The 21,383-nt window shown below is 41.7% G+C and overlaps 1 long non-coding RNA gene across 2 annotated transcripts in view; it reads left to right on the forward strand.

Annotated features, from left to right (window-relative positions):
* LOC146798375 (uncharacterized) overlaps window positions 1–21,383 on the forward strand; it is a 101,905-nt gene that overhangs the window by 6,423 nt on the left and 74,099 nt on the right. The window contains exon 3 of one of the 2 annotated variants that reach the window (XR_014969150.1): window positions 15,413–15,524. This is a non-coding gene — a long non-coding RNA (uncharacterized LOC146798375). The remainder of the gene's footprint in view (window positions 1–15,412; window positions 15,525–21,383) is intronic. The other variant, XR_014969151.1, reaches the window with a different exon arrangement.

Raw genomic sequence — 21,383 nt, forward strand, 5'->3', positions numbered from 1 at the left:
CTATAATTACTTTACGCCAACCAAAGCATACTGAAGTCATTCTATCACTTTTACAAATCTATAAAACCCAGTGCGTCCCTACAGGAATTTACGGTGCCGAGGTGTGGCGATACTCGAGTTGCACGAACATTCAGACAGAAGAAAATAAATTCTGTAGGAAGGTACTGGGGGAGTTATCTCGGCACCATCATACGTGTGCCATAGAGAATTGAATCTCCCATATATAGAGGACTTTATAAAATCTAGACCTGCTTTGTTTTGGTTAAAAATTTGGCGTAACCCAGCCGCCTCTCTGACCCGTGACATAATTTTAGATTGCCTAAAAAGTGAGCGGGCAAAATATATTCCCTGGCTTAACGCGGTACAGATGAGCCTTTTAAGCGTAGAAATGGGGCATCTTTTCTCAGCACCCGAAACAATTGATTCATCACATAAGACTACAGTGAAAAGGGCCCTATTTCAATTGTATCGAGTGAACAGAGAAAAAATTGAATTTACAAAGCCAGCAATTCTTGGGTACATACCTCTACAAGTATTATGTACTAGGCCACTTAACATGCCCCAAGGCTATATACGCAAGAAACTGGGCCGATGGAATCGGAGTTTGCTGTTTAGATTTAGGGTTGGGAGTGTGGTAAACTTACTCTGCTTCCCCTTAGGTTACACCCATAATTTGGGAAACTTATTTTGCCCACGTAACCAGGGTGGAAAGCAAAGTCTGCTGCATTTCACACTGTTCTGTGGCTTCTATGTAAAATATACCAAACACTTGCTAATCCCTTATTTGAGAGCCAATGCCCTGACGGATTTTAATGAGGCTTTTAGAGTCTTACGGATGCTAAGTACTGACGATGTAATTTACAGAGTTAATCACTTTCTTCAAATTGCTGTCCGTTCCCGTGCCTCAATGAACACGACCTGAAGTGTGTTGATTATTCTGCTCACTCAACATATTGTATTTTGCACATTGGTTGTCCATTTACCTCAATGAATCTGGTTTGACAGCCTGTCCATTATTTGCACATTGTATTTTTGTACATTGGGTGTACTATTAGACATGCTGTTTTTAAGATCAGTTTCCATTAATGTATTCGGTTGTTTCATTACTTGCACATTGCATATTTGCACATTGGATGTACTTTAGACATGCTGTTTTCTTAAGATTTGTTTTATTGTTCATTGGGATGACTTTTTATGTATTTTAATGGACGCATCTTCTAGAGCTTTCTGATATGTTAGATCTAGAATTATCTTTGCACTATTTGCACATTGATATTTGCACTTATTTGACTGTGTATAAGAATGTCTGATGTAATTTGTATGTACTTTTATGGATGTTTTTGAATATATCCGAATAAAGATCAATTGAATTGAATTATCGCCGGTTGTTGTTGATATGCCCCTTTGTATGTGATGTGCTCCTTGTGAACGAGGAAAACTGTCACAGTGAAGTGGGCTGAAGCATTTCTGCAGGATGTATGCCTGTAATGGCCAAATAAAAAAGTGAACGAAGCAACAATAGTCCAATGCACGAGGAGAGCTGGCTTAAAGCCCCTGTAAGTGTGGAATTTTAGTAAAATCAAAAGGTTTGTGGCTAATTCCAGACCTAAAAATTAGAATTTCATGTACAACAAATAAGAATGCAGCATGTCTCTATAGAATATCCCAGCCTAAGCTAACCATTCGGTGATTCTGGACACAATCACTTAAACCTGCACCTTAAATGACCCCCTCCATAAAAGGAGGTATGGGTCTCGTGTAAAAAAAAACGTAGGGAGGGGGGCTGCATGGCCTCCCTCCTGGAGCCCTTGTTGGCCCTGGGAACTGCCACCCACCAGGGCATGCTCCTGCAATGTTCCGGGGTGGCCACCCCCGGGACATTGCTGTTTGCTATGACAGGGCAAATCTGACAGCGGCGGGAGCAGGTGCTTCCAAAAACCGAAGCAGAATTGCTTTTGCATAATGGGAGCTGCATGTCAGCAGCTCCCCTTTTGCAAAAGCAATACCGGCTCCCGCAGGAGGCGGGGAGCGGGCGGCACTGTGGGGGCATTGGGGCTCCCCCCACGGTCCCCAACTGAGTGGCCAAGCCCTGTGGGTAGGGATCCCCGGGGCCAGAAGTGGCCCGGGAGGGGGGCCACACGACCCCACTTCCCTATAAATAGAAGAAAAACAAAACTCAGAAAGGCCATATTTGGCCTCTGGATTGGGAGCCACACGGTCCCCCTCCCCCAAATAAAAAAAAAACAAGGCTGCCCTGCCCCAGGGGATGGGGTCCCCGGGGCCAAAAGTGGCCCAGGGAACGGGGGCCACGCAGCCCCCCTCCCATAAAAGAAAGAAAAAAAAACTGGCAACTTGCAGGAGGCCCCGCCCCCTCCCTGCACCACTCTGCAAACGCGCCCCCTCGGGACATGGCACCCGCCACTGCATGCAGGGGGATCTCTGTCCCCATTTTGAAATGGGGACAGGTGCCACCAGCAAACTGAAATATGTAGCAGCTGTTTCAAACTAATGCACGAACCATGGGGTAGGTGTGAATTTGTGTCTGCCCTGTTCACTTTGGGGATATGAACTTGTGTGTCTGTAGCTAGTCACAGTACCATTGAATCAAACCTCTCATGCCTCTTCTCTGAGACTTAGGCAGAAGCAAAGTGCTCAGGAATATCAGTGATGAATACCAGTCAAATCACCCACATTTGGCAGATATCCCCCGCATTCACCTGCTGTCAATAAAATACCCCCATAGATTTCATCGGGGGCATCCATCTTTGAAACCTACATCACTCTCCAAATAGTGTTCATTTTGCATTCGCCTTAATGGGAGCACCCTCATTTCATGCCTGACTTCACTCATATTTTTCAGTCAAAAGGTTAACAGGTATGGTGATCGAATTATCATTTATTTGAAATATCCCAATATCTCAGAGCTTGGCATTGTCAGGCATGATCAGACAGAATCAACAATATAGTAAAATAGAATGCAACCTTTCTGTCTCTCACACCTGTTCCTCCAGTCACAAGCCTAAGCACAACTCTAGCACAACAAAAACTCGCTTCCCACACAGGCCCTGCAGTGTATGGCACTCTTAAACCACCACAGAGATTATGGGCACCACATTAACTTCTCGGGAGCCAAGGTTTCAACAATCTATAAGGTAAATTGCTAGCAAGGGGATCATTTGTAAAAATATTTGGTCCTAAATTAGCTCTTACAGCACAGTGTAGCATGCTACCAGAAGAAGGCTTGTCAAGGGTGTGATGTGCCATAGAAACGGAACTACATTATGATAAAATACATTTTGACCATAAGGCCACTGTTTCTTGAGCTTGCTGACACACACCTTTTTTGTTTTTGCAGTTTTATAAAGCATCACTCCACCGGCAGGTATCCAAGCACTATACATGAGCACCAGTTGCATTACAGACCGACACATTCATTTTAGGTACGGGGAGATTAATTGATTTTCCCAGAATTATAGGATGTTTGAGCCTTCCGCCAGATTCGAACCCCATTCCCCAGCTTCGAGATTGGTCGCTCTAGCCGTTAAGCCACATCCCCTCACTTTCCGACACTTGCTCAGAGGGAATAGCTATTCATTGTGTGGAGCGAAATGGAACGGCGGTCCATGGCATGGCCGCCATCTCAAATGGAGATAGCGAATGTGCTGTGGGTGTCAGGTGTATCTTTCAATCGTGCATTGGCACCGGGACCGAGAGGTTGAAGGTGCCCATGGTGCAGTTCAGGTTCCTCAATTTCCCCCTATTACCACGGACAGAATGATTCCTCAGTCACACACACACACACACACACATCATACGCTGGTGGGGCCCATAACACCAACATTCATTCTATCAATCTATCCGTACCTACTCAGAAGGGAACATTGGTTCCGAACCACACTGCTTCCTTGATGGGAATTTATCACTTTCTCTGTATCAAACCCTAGCGTCTCTTCCCATCAAGAAATAGGTCGATAAATCATTTAGTTGGATTTAGTTCAATGACGCCTTTATACTCTAAATTATTTGAAATACATTTCAAGGAAAATAACCACTCAACACATTGACTCAATTAAGGTTTTCTTTATCTAATTCAAAGTTGCAGGTTCAATCCTTATAATTCAATTATCATCTTTTGTTATATTTACCTATTCTGGCTAATTGTCGTTTTCTAAGTCAGAATCTGGTTCTCAGTCAAATCGTCAAAGTTCTGTTCTATCATGCAGAGTCACCGTCCTCTCCGTCAGCATAACATCAGGATACCGGCAATGACGTCCTCTTCTCTCCGTATCGTTGAGCTCAGGCGCCTTACCTCTCTAGTCTACCACTATTTATACTAATTTTCATTTACAAAAAGTATCAAAACAAGTTTGAGGGGTTCTCATTGGTCCATTGGAACACATCTTGGTTCATCAGGAAACATTCGATGTAGTTCCCATGTGGGAAAAGTTTCAATGCAAATGTCTATTGTCAATTTTATAAGTCTAATGTATCTTTGTTGGACATCCAGGGGAACTGGCGCTTCGCCCGGGGTGGCCTTGCTGGGTACAGTTGTGACAGGTCACCGAGAGGGTATGGCTGCTGAAGTTTACGCAGGCGCACTTCTCCTTGTTCCATCCACGGATGTCATTCTATGTAGTCGAAATCAGTCGGTAGCCATTTAATGGCAGGCCCAAATGGTCAACTTAAGCAAAGAAACACAAAAACGTAATTAATACATTGAAATGTTTTAAACAGTGTTATTCCCTTACAAATACCCCTATGTGTGTGTATTTATCTAGCCATTTGCACCGTTCAAAGCCATTAGTACTCGTTTATTTAAGCATAAATCACAATAACATCACATAAGCAACGTTTATCATATTAATATGCATACAAACTTAGTTCACAAATTATTCTAGCCATGCAAAGCATTCCCACGTGTATTCTTTCTGTTAATAAGGTTCATTAGTCACCGTACAGCAAACCATTAATTATTATAATTAATTATTAATTGATTTAATACAAACATACATAAATGGATTGGGTACATAAAAAGAAAACATATTACCCGCTCCATCAATCCCACCTTGGTGATTTTATCACCATAAAAACAAAACCCATGAATTCATTTTATCTTCCCCTTTTATGGAAATTCAAATGTTTTCTTGCTCAATTATAATTCTGTTTCCCCTTCATCTTCTCTTTTTGCTTTGTCATACATACTCTCCTTCCATTCTTCCAATTCTATTTCTTTAAAATCTCTTTCTCGTTTCTTTTCCTTCTTTTTGATATTTTCCCGCCTAATTTTCTTTTTATTTCTTCTATGTCTGCAAAACATGCATCCTAGTCTAAGTATTAATAATATAAAAATTACACACGTTAATGGAAATAATATTTTCCCTAATATAGTACTACCTAATTTACCTAAGAAATTCTTAATAGCAGCCATTTTATTACTAATTTTAGTCCAGATACTTTCAACCTCCAATGGTACTATTTCATCATGCAATTCTGTAATATTTTTGATATAAACTTTTTGATCTTTGCTTTCATCAGGAATGTAAGTGCAACAATGTTAAACTTTCAGCATTCCACAGACTCCACCCTCTTTTGCCAATAAAATATCAAGGGCAAGTCGATTTTGCATTATCATAGCACGCATAGCAACCATTTCAGTGTTTACCAAAAGAAATCCTCCAGCAGTGCTTGTTGACAAGCGATCCACTATTGTCGACAGTTTCCGAATATTATTTGCATTCAGAGATATTCCCACTGCTGATATCAAGGCTCCAAAAATGTCACCTACAATTTCTAACCAAGTTTCTCTTCTACTACGCATTAATATGTTATTTTTTCCATTATTTTCTACTCTATCCATGTGAAAAATCTTTGGAAAGACCAGGCCAACATAACATGTGCCATACCAATGGTCGGGCAACCTGTAATAAGCCTTGTTCCCACAAATGTAGTACAATCCAGGAAAGACTGGATCATTTCCGCCTCTAAATCCCCATCCGGATGCAATAAAATATGTATCATGGCACTCACTAGTCCCTATATAATAATAATCATATTGGGATCTTTCCCTCATAATACATAATTTGCCTTTCTGTGGTGTATCTATAGCTATTGTTGGACTAGCTTCATTTTTCAGCTCCTTTTCTTCGTCTATGTCCCAAACAGTTTTCCTCATTTCATGTCCTTCTGCTTTTTTATGCATTCTTAATCTCCTTTCCTCAACTATATCTAAAAATGTTTTCTCTTCTTTCTTCAAACTGCAAGTTAAATTGTTTCTAAAAATATATTCTAATGTTAGTTCCTTAATTTCTATAAAAATCTCACCTAATACATTAGCAGTTTTAGCAGGATTCAATTCGTTATTCATGGGCAATTGTCGAAGAATGTTATCTATATTTGACAAATTATATTCTAATTTCCCTACTTGATAAAATATACTTGTTAAAACACTACATGTTATTCCATAAGTTGCAGGGAGGTGATGATAAGTCACTCCTTCTGAAACAGAGGCAGGTAACTGCATACATACGTAGCAATCCCTTACATCCATTGTCTTCATGTATTCATATAATAATTTTGAAAACACATTGCTAGAAAAATCAGTAATAGACCTATCCATGTGTATATGTTCAGTGCTTCTTTTAATTGTAACTACCTTTTGTGAACTCTTCCCTATGTTAGTCATATTCTCAGTATGCCCTTCTAGTGTATCTAAAGTTACTTTGAAAGAGATCAGTAGAGCAAGTACGCTCCAAAGAGGCATTAATAATCCTGTACAACAACAACACATTTTACACATCTCTTCATAAAGGTGCATCTACTCTTGTTATCATCTATGTTAGCCATTTTGTTAAATTGACCGTGTCTTTTGATTTAGCCTCTTCTACTCCACTCCTTGTTCTTTCACCTGAAAGCACTAAGCACTTATCAGGTTATCCCAGTCCTTCGATTATTTCTTATTCAATTCTTTATATTTTCTACAAAGACCTTTTTTTGGAATTACTCAGTTTGGCATTTCATCATTTTTCACTTCCTTCTCGTCATCCAAATACAGAAATTCCTCAATTTCCGCTTCTTCTCCAATATCGTATAAGATAACTCTCAGGATTTCTGCTGTTTCTTCTTCCTCTACCACTTTCAGCAAAGTCTCCTCTGGACTTCCTTGGCTATCTACCTCTTCTCCTTGTTCAGGCAGTGCCACATACGTCCATTCAGGTGACTTATACTTCTGGTTTGGTTTTCAGGATCGTTTGTTTTCCTCGGACACCTCTGTCTCTCCCTCTTTTGCTTTGTGCTGACTTGTCACTTCGTTCACTTGTTCAGCTTTTGAGGGTTTAACTCGTGTCAATCGATATCTCAGTCTCTTTATCTTATTTGGCCAAAGGTCTCCTTTAGCATTTCTTCTTAGTTTGCCTTCTTTAATGTTTCTCTCCTCGATCCAAGTTCTCTTTCTCAGAACTCGACCCTCTGGTATTTCATTTTCACTGTCTTCAGATTCTGTCTCAATTGGCTTTTCCTTTCTAACAGTTTCCTTTTCCACCTCTTGTGTTTGCCCTACTTCTGTCCCTCCTCGGGTCTCCGACACGCATTCTTCCTGCTTGCTACTTGTCCCTTCACCTAACTCAGTGTTGGATGTCCCTACACCTCCTCGGGGGTTTTCCGCAGAAATCTGTCCCTCTCTCTCTATTTCTGTCCCTTCTTCCTCTTCAAGAATTTTCTCAGGTGGAACTTCTCCTACTCTTTCATCTGGTGTGAATGTCACCTCTGTTGGAATGTTCTTTTCTTTTCTCTTCTTCTTTTTGTGTTCGCTACTGGTTTTTGGTATTTCTTGCTCGTCTCCAGAATCTGAACTTGTATCTGAAATCTGCAGTCTTTTCCTCAGGATTTCTCCTCGTGGGATTGGAGCTAGTCTTTGCTCTTTCTCCCCCCTTTCGGGATTTTCTCTTGTCTTTGAATTCTCGTTGTCTGAATCAGCACTCGATTCTGAATCATCAAAATATTATTTTCCAATGCTGTCTGCTGGATTTGGAACTCTCAAAGTGTGACTTGCATGTATCCAATTTTTCAGTCCAGCACACTTCACAGCAGTTGTTGTGGTTAGGACAACTTGCCTTGGCCTTCCCCACCTTGGAACCAAGCAATTTCTTCTTCTGTGGACTTTTATTCTCACCCAGTCCCCTGGGCTCAGGTCATGGGCTGGTTTCTTTCAAGGGTAGTGGCATCCGCTCCAACCTGGTGAAACACAGAATGAACTGCATCAGTTAGGCCTTAACAGTAATCAAAAACCATGTCATCAGTTATAGTCATTAACTTGTTGACTGGAACAAACACGTGTCTCATGGCGCGTCCCATGATAATTTCGTGGGGACTCAACCCTGTGGTTCTGTCTGGAGTGGATCTAATTGTCATCAGGACTAGAGGCAAGACATCAGGCCATTTCATTCCTGTGGCTAAACACATTTTCCCTATTCTGTTTTTGATTGTGCCATTCATTTGTTCAACCACACCAGAAGCCTCTGGTCGATAGGCACAATGTAGTTTTTGTTGTACACTTAATGCTTCACAGATCGATCTCATGATTTCATTGTAAAAGTGTCCTCCTCTGTCTGATTCAATGGTCACTGGGAACCCAAACCTTGGGATGAATTCTTGTAACAATAGCTTAGCCACTGTTATTCCATCATTTCTTCTTGTTGGGAAAGCCTCCACCCACCTGGAGAACAGACAGACTATCACCAAAACATACCTCAACCTGTTACAAAGGGGCATTTCAATGAAATCTATTTGCATTCTGGTGAAGGGCCCTCCCTCTCGGCCTATTGTGCCTAGGCTCACTACTGTTTTCCTCCCAGGATTGTACTGCTGACATATCAGGCATCTTTGACAGAGACTCTCTGCTATCAACCTGAATTTTGCATTGTACCAGGTCTGCTTAAAGGCCCTTATCATGGCATCTCTCCCTATGTGTCCTTGGCCATGATACATCCGTGCCATGGTTGACATCATGCTATCAGGCATTAATGGTCTTCCATCCCGATAGACACACACATGACCTTTCTCCCTTGGTGCGCAACCTGATTTTACCCACTGTTTCATTTCTTCATCTCCTGCTTCATCCTGCAACTGCCTCACTTCTTCCCATGTTCCCACAACGTTAGTAAAAATTAAGGAGCAAGAAGACATTTCCCTTTCCTTTGCCCGATTGATCGAATACTGATTTCGTGCACAATACTGGGCCATGTCATTTGCGTATCGATTCCCTGTAGTGATGTAAACACTACCTTGACTATGAGCAGCACATTTTACAACAGCCAGTTCTTTAGGCAGCTGTATCGCTTCAAGCAATTTTCCAACCACTTCTGCATTCTTTATAGGAGTTCCACTGGAGGTCAGGAAACCTCTCTGTAGCCAAAGTTGGCCAAAGTCGTGGACAACTCCAAAGCCATACTGGCTGTCTGTTATCACAGTCACTCTCACATTCTTCCCAATCTTGCATGCCTTTGTCAATGCCACTAATTCTGCTACTTGAGCGAATTTAACTCCTTTCAAGTGTGATGCTTCTATGACAGCTGCAACTGTGCATATTGCATATGCTGCACTCAACAATCCCTCATCCGTTCTCAAACAAGATCCATCCACAAACATCACATAATAACTTTCTGGCAATGGTAAATCTCTTATGCCTGGTCTGGGTTTCGTGCAAAAATCAAGCACATCCAAGCAATCATGATCAACGTCATCTCTTACCTCCACTCTCTCTGCATCTGGCAATAGTGTGGCTGGATTCACATTCACACACCTCTCCAGACTCACGTTGGTTGCACCTAGAATGACTTTCTCATACTTAGTCAGCCGACTATGTGACATGAACTGTGTTCGGCTCCTTGTTAAAAGGATCGCCACATCATGAGGTACAAACACTCTTACTGGATATCCCATCACAATTCCTTCACTTTGCTCTAGGCTTCGGCATGTAGCAGCTACTGCTTTCAGACATCCTGGCAAACCTATAGCTACTGGATCTAGCATTGACGAGAAATATGCAACTGGTCTCCTCAATCTTCCATGTTTCTGTATTAATACTGAGAGTGCACATCCGTTTCTCTCACTGCAGTACAACTCGAACTCTTTCTCATAGTCTGGCATACCCAGAGCTTGGGCTTCACAAAGGCTGTCCTTTAATTGTCTAAATGCTGCCAATTCTTCTTTGTTCAATTCAAGGGGGTCTTTAACCTCACTTTTTGTCAACTTTACCAATGGTTTGGCAATCAGGGAAAAGTTACTTATCCACTGACGACAGTAGCCAACCATCCCTAGGAACATTCTCACTTCCCTTTGTGTCATAGGGGCTCTCATTCCTTTGATAATTCTGATTCTATCTATTGTCACTTTTCTCAGCCCTTTTTCAATGTTATGTCCTAGGTATTGTACTTCCTTCTTGCAGAATTGCAATTTTGTCGGAGATACTTTTAGTCCTCCATCCGCCAAATGATTCAGCAAAGCTATTGTGTCTGTTTCACAAGCTTCATGCGTTTTCGATGCCACAAGTAAGTCATCGATGTACTGGACCAAAACTGAATTTTCAGGCATTGCTAGGCTCTCCAGAGATTTCTTCAGCAACTCACTTCACTTTGATAGCTTTATTTCGGTCGATGACCATAAAAGCACAGGTAAAATATGTACATACAAAATAAAACATAAATATTTATACATAGAAGTAAAAAGTTATTAAACAGAAGTTATCAAAGTTGAGATTTGCACATTAATAGTTTAGTTAATAAAAGTGGACCTCCTACGCCACATGCTATGCAAAAAACGGGAAACAGTAAATACGATAGGGGGCGAAGTGTCATAACGCAATATTCTGCATGCTTGTGCGCATTGTTTTAAGCCTAGATTTCTACATAGTGGCACAAGCCATGATCTACGAATTTCTTTATAGGCAGGGCAGAAGAATAGGATATGAACTAAATCTTCTTTGGTTGCGTTACAAGCCGGACAAAGCCCCTCACTTCTTCCTGACCATTTGCAGGTAAAGTCCCCGATTGGAAGGCAACCATGCCTTAGCTGAGTATATAACTTTTTGGCAATCGGGGGCTGAATTTGGTCTAAGAATTCCTCCCTACTGGGTGTCATCTTAACTTGCAAGAATTCTGCGGTCAGCCTACCCATAGTCTGTGAGCGGTATAGCAAAGTTAGCTTGTGCTGCTTTAGTAGGACTAGCAACTCCTTCTTCTGTACCGCTAAACAGCTCACCCATGGAGAGTCCCAGAGTTGGGGCAGGCCTATCTGGTATATTAATGCTTTAAGGTGAGATAGCCAGGGTATATTTTTGGCCTTCAATTGATCCCAAGTAGCCACGAATTCTGCTCTATAGTCATTAAGCTCGGGCACTGTCCATAACCTTCTCCAATATAGGAGGGGTCGGTTTGACAGAAAATCAGAAATGGGTTCCAGGTCTAGATCTAACCTCAAGGGGACGAGAGGTGTACTCTGGGGGAGCCCTAGCAAGTTTCTAACAAATGTGTGTTCAGCCTTTGATAGGGGTAATACACGAGTGTGGCCCCAGAGTTCTGCACCGTATGTAGCGGTAGGTCTTGCTTGAACCCTATACATTTCGAGGGCTGGAGAAACTGGTTTAAATTGCGTTTTCCTGTGAAACTTGCTAATGCCACCAGCTACCTGTGTCAACTTTAGGGCAGATTTGGTCACCTGGGGGCCCCAACCGAAATCTTCAGCAACTGATTAAATATTGAGGGGCTCTCTGTGTACCCCTGTGGGATTCGGCTCCATGCCAAAATACGCTCTCCAAACCGAAATGCAAAAATCGGCTGGCTGTCATGATGCAACGGAATGGAAAAGAAAGCATGACACAAATAAATTACTGTGTACCATTCTGCATCATGGGGAATCTGATACAAAATCACTTATGGATTTGGTACAATGGGACAACATGACACAACAATTTTGTTAATCTTTCTCAAATCCTTTCACTATTCTGAACTTTCCATTAGGCTTCTTCAGTCCCATGATAGGTGAATTACATGGACTGCTCATTATTTCCCTCAAAACTTCTTGTTGAATCATTTTCTCAATTAAAGGTGTTACTCCTTCAATTATTTCAGGTGTCAGTCTGTATTGTGGAATGTTTGCATAAACTACTCCTTCTTTTAATGTTATTTTTACTGGATCTATATTTCTCATAAGGCCTACATCTTCTCCAGTAAAATCCCAGACTCCTGCTTTCACAGACTGCTTCTATTCTTTGAGGTAATTCATCAGGGTTGAATACTGCATAAGTTCCTGTAACTTCATTCTCTTGATTAGCTATTGTCATTTTATACAATACATCCTCATCTGGTGTCTCAAATGCTATACCATCTGGGGTACAGATTAAAGTGCAATTCATCTTGCACAAAAGATCCCTTCCTAGCAAATTCACAGGACTGGTGTCACACACCACAAAACGATGCATGTCTGTAAATTTCCTTATTTTGACCTTTACGGGTTCTGTAAGGTATGTCCTCCTAATCTGTGTGTTTGACACACCAACTACTTGGATTGTTTCATCCGAAAGAGGAAGATTCTTTACATCTGCTGACCTGACAGTTGATCGTGGAGCTCCAGTGTCTACTAGAAAAGTAATGTTTTCATCATTAACTTTCCCATCCACAAATGGTCCTGTCTGATCTATTTCTAGAGTTGCGCCAAGCACGCACTCCTCTTCCTCCCTTCGGCACCGTCAATTATTCTCCTCTGTATCACTTTCGTCATTTCGCAGCCAATATTGTGAAACAGCGCTTGCGCGTTGCGGTTTGTTTACCTGTTCTTCATTGTAGAATCCCACTTCTTTACTATATTTCTGGGTGTTTCTGCTTTGCGGTAATGGTGGTTTTGGCACCTGATTCTGTGGATTAACAGCCTTCTGCTGTTGCTGCTGTTGGCCACTCACCTCACACTGACAAACAAGACAGTTTGAAGGAGAGAGTCCAAGGGAATAGATTGAAAGACCACTAAGGATTATATCCCCAAGCAACTGTTAACAAACACAGAAATCCTAGGGTCTGCGTACTACCTCCAAGTTATAACCTAAACCAGTGCGATAGTAGTCGACCTATTCGGTAAAAATTACTAATCAGAGTGTTCCTTAGGGCAGATCCCTTTTAGGACGTAATCCCTCACTCACCAATGGTGACCTGCTTCATCATAGGGACTCTCCTCCCAAAGGAAAACCCTAGTTCCTTTGGGGGCTACAACCCCCTCACTGAGAGGGAGGAGCTCAGGGATGTTCTGTTTATAGTTTTGAGGACTGACTAAATCCACATATGATGAGCAAAAATTTATGAGCAAGGATGCAGCGCAAATAATGAAAAGTGGTGAATATGTGAAAAGAAGTGATAATTAAAACTGGCTAGGAGGCATCAAAACCATGCTTTAATCAAAAGATGCCTACTGTCAGGGTTAAAAAAGTGCACGGGGGGTGTGCCTTGGAGCCCAGCGAAGATGGCAGCGCCGTGGTGAGGCTCCCGGACCGAAGCGGGGAAGCAGCGCCCATTTCTCCCTATTGTGCCTCATTTGTGGAGGAATACGCGGAAGAACTGATGCCTACAAGGATGCTGCACAAGTAGAATGTCCTCCCGGTAATCTTCACATCTTTATTGGCAGTTTGAGCGCATCGGCGAAATCACGCTATGCCGGCCGCCATTTTGTTTTTTTTCGTTTTTTCCTGCCGTGGCTGACAGGACTCCCATTTATAAACGCAATGGACTTTTTTCATTCTCTTTACTCCTTTGAAGTTCAGTTCAGCTATTTTGACCCCCTGTGGTGGCATATGGTGGTGCAGCAACCTAATTTTTATCTTACCATTTCTGGATGTCTGTGGTGACTAGGATGCAGCCGCCATTTTGCCCTGCCTACTATCTTTTCAGCGAATGCTCCTGAATTGCCAAGGAAAATCCTGCTAGTCTCAACGGTCGTTTAATCTATGTTGAGAGGTCAGCATATGTCTATTTGCTAGTGACTGTGCAACTTAATATTTATTTCCCCATGCAGGGGGGTCCTTCTCTCCTCATGTATTGACTGCCTCACACAGTCTTCTCAGGCTCTCCAGCTACCGTCCTGCGTTGGTGACTAAACAGTCTCAAGTTCAAAACTAGGTCCTATTGCTTATCTTTGTCTACTTTTCCTTCATATATTTATTCATTTCTATTCTCACTGCTCATCTAGCGCTTCCTACTTTTTTTCCGAGGTCTGGGTCTGTGTCTTGCATTTTGACAACGCAAATTTATGGGACGCACTAAAGGGACCTCCTATGCTGCTTCGAAACCTAAACGCATCTTCATTAAAAATTCAAAAGTTTTCTCAGAGCTTTCTCAGTTAACTGCTTCAGGTCTCCTGGCACCTGATTTGTGTCACGCAAGTATGGAACCTGCACAATCCGCCGTCGGTAAGGTTAATATGAAGCGTCAAAAGAAAGACCCCCCGTCACCACCTAAATCGGATTCTCCGGTCTCCATGGAACTGTTGTTGCAAGAAATACGAGCCCTCAGGCCGTTTATGGAGGAAACCAATACCAAACTACAAATTCTTTCGGATAATTGGTCACAAGTGGATGCCAGGCTTACAACAGTGGAACAGAATGTCTCTTCTTTTCAGGACACTACCAAATGTGTTACGTCCTTACAATCCCAGGTATCCACGTTACATAAACATGTTGAGGACCTTGAAAACCGGAATAGAAGGAACAACCTGCGCATTTATAATCTAGCAGAGGGAATTGAAGGTACATATCCTGTCACCTTCTTCAAGTCCTTTCTCCCGAAGGTTCTCCATGTGCCAGAAGATACCATGCTGAACATACAACGTGCCCACAGGCTGGGGCGGGTCGCTTCTGCAACAGCATCCTCACAGAAACCGAGGGGTGTTATTCTCTATTTCTTGGAGTACACTGACTTGTTAAAAGTTCTAGCTGCTGCCAAAGCTCGTCAGCAGATTACCTGGTCAGGAGCTACACTATTTTTTGCGCAAGATTATTCCAGAGCTACGGCGTCACGACGCAAGGCCTTTCTAGACATGAGACCGGTTCTTCGATCCATGGGCGCTAGGTATGGTCTGTACCACCCATGTCTGTTCAAAGTCACCTACAATAACAAAACCACTTCCTACGAGGATCCAGTGCGTCTGCAGAGTTTCATCAATGCACACAAGATAGACTTAATGGATTCTTCGAGACCCTCTTCCTCTCATGGAACTTGATTGGTTGAAATTTCTTGTTAAGACTGCTCTCTCTTATTTACCCTGTTTTTTCTCCCGTTAATTGCAGGAGCTATGTTGTTGTTATTTACTTACATAATTACGTATATTGTTCGCTTAGAGATGGCTAACTGATTTTTTATCTTTCATGCTTTTTCCACAGTCATGTTTATGTTATGGCGTGTTTCCCCATGGTTCCGGTTTGAGCTTCACCGGATGGCCCGTCTGTTTCACGCTGCTCCACCTTTCCCCATCTTCTCATTCCCTAACTGTAGGTATGTCTTTTGTTTTGTCTTTTGTCTTTTGTTCAGTACTTCTATTTTCCTTTATTTTCGCTTCAGGTGTCCCTTTAATTCTTATCAACTCTTACTCTCTGTCCTACTTATCTTCGTTCACTTTCCTATTTTCTATTCTTTCCAGTTTATGTTTTCCTTACCTTTCCCTTACAAATAATCTTTTCTATTTTTTCCAGATTTTCCTCTTTTCCTCAACATCCATACTATTTGATTCTCCTTTTTATCTCTTATCTGAGTCTCATTTTCCTCTCCAATTTTCTCTATTCTCATTCATTCACATACATTAATGTATTTATAGAATGGGTGTGCGTTTTACAGGTTTGGATCATTATCTGTTAAATTACTTATGTCATTGAGATTTACTTCATGGAACGTTAGGGGTATGAACTCGCCCATCAAAAGGCAAAGAGTTCTCACCCATTTAGCCAAATTGAATGCTGACTTGATGTTTCTACAAGAGACTCATTTAACGGACATCGAGTCATCAAAACTAAAAAGAGGGTGGGTGGGGGACGTTTTCTCATCTCCGGGTGATGGGAAGCGGAATGGTGTAACAATATTATGTCGCAAGTCACTTCCAATCTCGTTTGTATCGCAAGAATCTGATGGGGAGGGCAGATGGTTGCTTGTCAAATTGTTGTTAAAAGGAGTACCAGTATCTCTTCTTAATGTGTATGCCCCTACTTCGGGTGAGTCCTCCTTTTGGTCTACATTAGCTAAACAGATTGCACACGCTATGGAAGACAATTTTATATTGGCAGGTGACTGCACATTCATTGACAGAAACTCCAAATTCCCTTTTGTCCCTACCAAACAGCACAAATCCTTTGTTCATGCCATTAACCAACACAAACTTCTAGATGCGTGGCATTTGTGTAACCCTGCCCTCAGAGAATAGACTTTTTATTCACCTACTCATAACACCCAATCTAGGATTGACTATATTTTTGTGTCCCATAACATATCGCAAACACTTACTCACGTAGAGATAGGCCCTATTTTACTTTCAGACCATGCTCCCGTTTTGATTGGTATTGATATCATACCCAAATCCCTAACCCCTAGAAGATGGTGTTTTAACAATGCGCTCCTCTTAAACCCAGATTTCACTGCTTCTTTCACTTCTTTTTCTAATGTATATTTTCAGCTCAATCAAACTGATTGCCTACCGTTCTCAACAATATGAGATGCTTATAAGGCATCGGCAAGGGACTTTATTATCCGTTTTGTTGCTAAGCAACAAAGGTCTGCTCGTTTACATACCAAGAATCTTCTCCATGACATCAAAAAGTTGGAACACTCTTACTACACATCACACTCAAAGGACTGTCTGGCTGCTCTTATTAATGCTAAATTGCAGTTCAATAAGAAGTCGGCAGATGATGCTTCCTTGTACTTGTTGAAATCTAGTGCAAAGTTTTATGGTGGCAAAAATAAGGCCGGGAAAATACTGGCTAATTACCTAAAAGTCAAGCAAAACAAATTGAACATTGATTCAGTCTACGATATTAATTCCAATCTAAAATTTAAAGATGAAGAAATCTTAAATGAATTCTCCCGTTTTTATCAATCTCTATATTCATCTGAAACACAACCCTCTGTTGATTCCCTCTCACATTTCTTCTCTACTATCCCAAAACCAAATCCCTCCTCTCTGGATCTATCCCCTTTGGAGTTGGACGTTACGCAACAGGAGCTGACAGATGCACTTCAACACCTTAAAAAAGACAAAACGCCTGGCCCGGACGGCTTTACCGTTGAATTTTACCTTCATTTTTCCAAGATTCTTTTACCCAAATTGTACCTTTTGACAGAGTCCTTTTGCTCCTCCAAAAAATCCTCTGGTTCCTTTTCTGAGGCGCATATCTGTCTCATTCCCAAAGAGGGTAAGGATTCTAAATTTTGTAAAAATTATAGACCCATTTCCCTAGTTAACATTGATTACAAATTTTTTTCAAAAGCTTTGGCTATCAGGTTAGATTCTTATTTGCCAAATTTACTGGGGAAGGAGCAGTCTGGCTTCGTAAAGGGGCGTTTTATCACTGATAACACCCGCCTTCTTTTTAATATCCTCTCTAAATCGTCTCGGTTAACGCACTCCCTAGCAGCAATAACATTGGATGCGGAGAAGGCGTTTGATAGGGTTGAGTGGACTTACCTGTTCTATACTCTTAACTGGTTCGGTTTTGGCCCTAAATTTATTTCTTTGGTTTCTCTTCTCTATTCTAATCCTCGTGCTGCAGTATGTGCCAATGGTTTAATTTCTTCATTCTTTGATTTAGGCAGAGGAGTTCGTCAAGGATGCCCGCTGTCCCCCTTTTTGTTTAATCTTGCTTTAGAACCTTTCCTCTCTAAATTACACCACAACCCCTGCTTACATGGCTTTCAAACGTCTAACTTTCATATTAAATTGGCAGCTTATGCTGATGATATTTTGCTTTTTGTTTCTCAACCAAGTGAATCGATTCCTGCATTCCTAGCTGAAGTCCAAGCATACTCACTCATCTCTGGATATAAGTTAAATAACGACAAATGCAAGATTTTACCCCTAACCAAATACACGTTCAAACCTGATTTCAGCGACTCCAACTTCACATGGAGCCCCAAGCACATTAAGTACCTAGGATTGCATATCACACCTAATATTTCAGATACAGTGGCATTGTGTATGAGCAAGTGCAATCAGAAGCTTTCGGACCTGACCACTAGATGGCATCCCCTCTACTTATCTTGGTGGGGTCGCTTAGATACAATAAAAATGATGTTGTCACCTATAGTCTTATACACTATATCCAATATGGCAGTTCCGATTCCTGTTAAATCACTTAATAAGATTAACTCTATACTAGTTTCCTTCTTATGGAATAATAAAAAGCCCAGAATGTCATTGCAACGGTTAGTTTGCTCCAAAGATAAAGGTGGAGTTAATTTTCCAGATTTCCGAACGTACCACCAAGCATTTCTCTTACGCCAGGCAGCTTTTTGGTTGCTCGAGTCCACGGATGACTGTCCTTTATGGACCTCAATCGAACGTCTTTCTATATCTCCATTTTCTTTTCAGGAATACCTTGCCTTTTCGCGTCCACCGCAGTCTATTACGACTCCCATAATCAAACTGACTTTGAAACTTCTCCAGTTACTGCATCCCCCTACTCAACTTGCTAAGGATCCCTTCCTCCAAACACCCATTTGGCATAACAGAAATCTTCTCATTCGCAATATGCCCTTTTATTGGAAGTCCTGGAGGCAGAGGGGATTAATATGGGTTCACCAATTATTTTCCCATTCCGACTTTTTATCTTTTCCCTCGCTTAGCCAATCATTTAACCTACCTCCTTCATTCATTACCAAATATAACCTTTTAAAGGAAGCTGTGATGACTGCTTACATCCATTTACCTGATGCATCCAGTTCTTCCAATGACCCTGACTCCCTGCTACAATTTCACAACATGTTAAAGAGTACTCCTAAAGCTTCTACCATATACAGTTTCCTGCAGGACACTCGCGTAACCAGGCAGAAGTCAAAAACAGAGGAAGCATGGGAACATGATTTTCACACCTCTTGGCAAACTCCTACCTGGAAGAGCTTATGGATTAAGATACACAAATCCTCTAGGGCTGCCAATATCACGCAAACATTGTTTTTTATATATAACAGGCTCTTACTAACACCGCAGGCTTTAAATAAACGCTTTTCAGATGTACCGGATGCATGTTGGACGTGCTCTTCCCCAAATGCTGATCTGTTCCACATGCTATTCTCTTGCACACATGTATGTGATTTTTGGAAGCAAGTTTGGACTCAAATTAATCTCATTTTTGGTACTGCATGTTCTTTTTCCTTCACTAACATCTTTCTCGGCAGTCTCTCCCCTGTCTGGGAAAATGTATTGTCCAAGGTTAAGATCATTGATTTTTTAATTGCAGTTGCTTTTCAACAAATTACTGTTAATTGGAAAGATTCTACAAAAATTTCCTACAGAGCATGGTGGTATGCTGTATGCCATAACCACAGGTTGGGTAGGGCTTTTGTTTATCACGCACATTTGGCACCAAAGCGTCTGGCGTTATGGTCCCCTGTTACACAGTTTCTTGATAGAAATGCTAAACGGTTTTCCCAGTTGCAACCGTCACAACAAGAGGTTCTCAAACCCCCTTGATCCCCAAATTGTTCCATTCCTTTTCTTTCCTTTTTATATGTAAATGATACTCAGATTTTATGTATATTATGAATTTCTCATTTATTATTATTCACTGCTTAGTTTATGTATTTCAGAATATGTTTATATGGATATGCTGATATGAGGCAAATGTTATGTATTTTTTATGGACACCTGTATGCTTCTTAATAAATACTCTTTTTGAAAACTAAAAAAGAAGCAGTGCACCTGCGGTATGGATTTGAAACCACTATGGTGTGAGTTTAGGTGGTCAACATGTTTCAGCCCTAGAAGACCCAAACTGGATCGGGCTTTCGTCAGGACCTTGCGAAAAAACGCTACTGCCAATAATGAAGTGAAAAAGAAACTGAAAAGGATATGGGGCCAGAGCACTGTCATAGGCCTCTATCAATAACTGCTGATACCCGCAAAGGCTGGGTACAGGATTTCACCTCTACCTGGCAACCGCTCAGGAAGGCAGCACCGCTCTATCCAATGGTACCACTAGACCTGGAGAGCCTGCTGCCGGTATTAGTCTTTCGTAATAAGCATGAACTGATTCTTTCACTTCCTGATTTGTTCGATCTATTTTTACCCAATCTGTTTCTTTGGGAGGCACTTTGTTTTTCAAAAATACCCTAACTTGTTCATATTTCTTCATTACCTCGGGGTCTGATGCTCCTGTTTTGGGATCTCTCGGGTATTCTTTAGCTGGGCAATCTAGGACTATTTTGCATTCTGCCCATAAGTCTGCTGGCACTATTATATCAAATAGGCTATTTAGATCAATCCACAGTACTTTTGACAATTTAACAAATCTGTCCACCTGTCTGTACCACTCGACGGGCTTTTCTCGCAATCGAGGGAAGTCATTTTTTTTTTTTGAAAAACCTTTATTAGCATTTCAACCAATAACAAGTATGGGCCTACAACCCCCCGGGGCCGGCCGCTAAGCAATCAAAGCAACAGAGATCCAATGTTGACACAGGCAGAACCTCGGGGAGCAGAATCTCCATGCTACTATATTCTCGGCCAGTGAATGGCGCAAGTAGGACCCCAGGATTAAGAAGGCTTTCATTTTATAATAGGGAAAGACGAAAGGATCAGGTGCCGAACAATTTCCCAGCAGCGATAAATGGCAGGCAGAATAACAAACGTAAACAATAAACGGCAATCTATCGAGTCAATGGCGCTAAAACAGGAAGTGCAGGATGTAGAGAAGTATCGTGACCAGTTGCGCCTGCAGTCTCATGCCCTAAAGCCCAGAAAACACCCCGGAAATTGTGGCACACATGAAAAAGCAGTGATTCACAACAAAGGAGTTGTACCACACTGATCCCAGAAAAGAAAAACAGAGAAGAATCAAAGAAGAAAAAAAGAGGCCATGGAAAAAAAGGGTAAAGACTAAAGAATCCCCTTCCCCAACCCCCCACCCTGCACCTCTGCAGATGAGTACGGCCCCCCCCCCAGCAGTGTGCCTGTCGCCCTGGAACCAGACCCGAAATATAGAAGAACAGAGAAAAGGGAGTAAGAAAAGAACCCCACCAGACGGGGGGGTAGAGAGAGTATTACTAAACTGGAGGAGGGCCTTCAAAACATGCCCCCGGCTTCTCCCTCCCGCACGGTAAGTTTTCCCCAAGGCAAACAGTAAGCAGCACAAAATCGACCACGCCAAA

This window comes from Triturus cristatus, chromosome 9 (assembly GCF_964204655.1).
Source record: "Triturus cristatus chromosome 9, aTriCri1.1, whole genome shotgun sequence".
Classification (NCBI taxonomy): domain Eukaryota; kingdom Metazoa; phylum Chordata; class Amphibia; order Caudata; family Salamandridae; genus Triturus; species Triturus cristatus.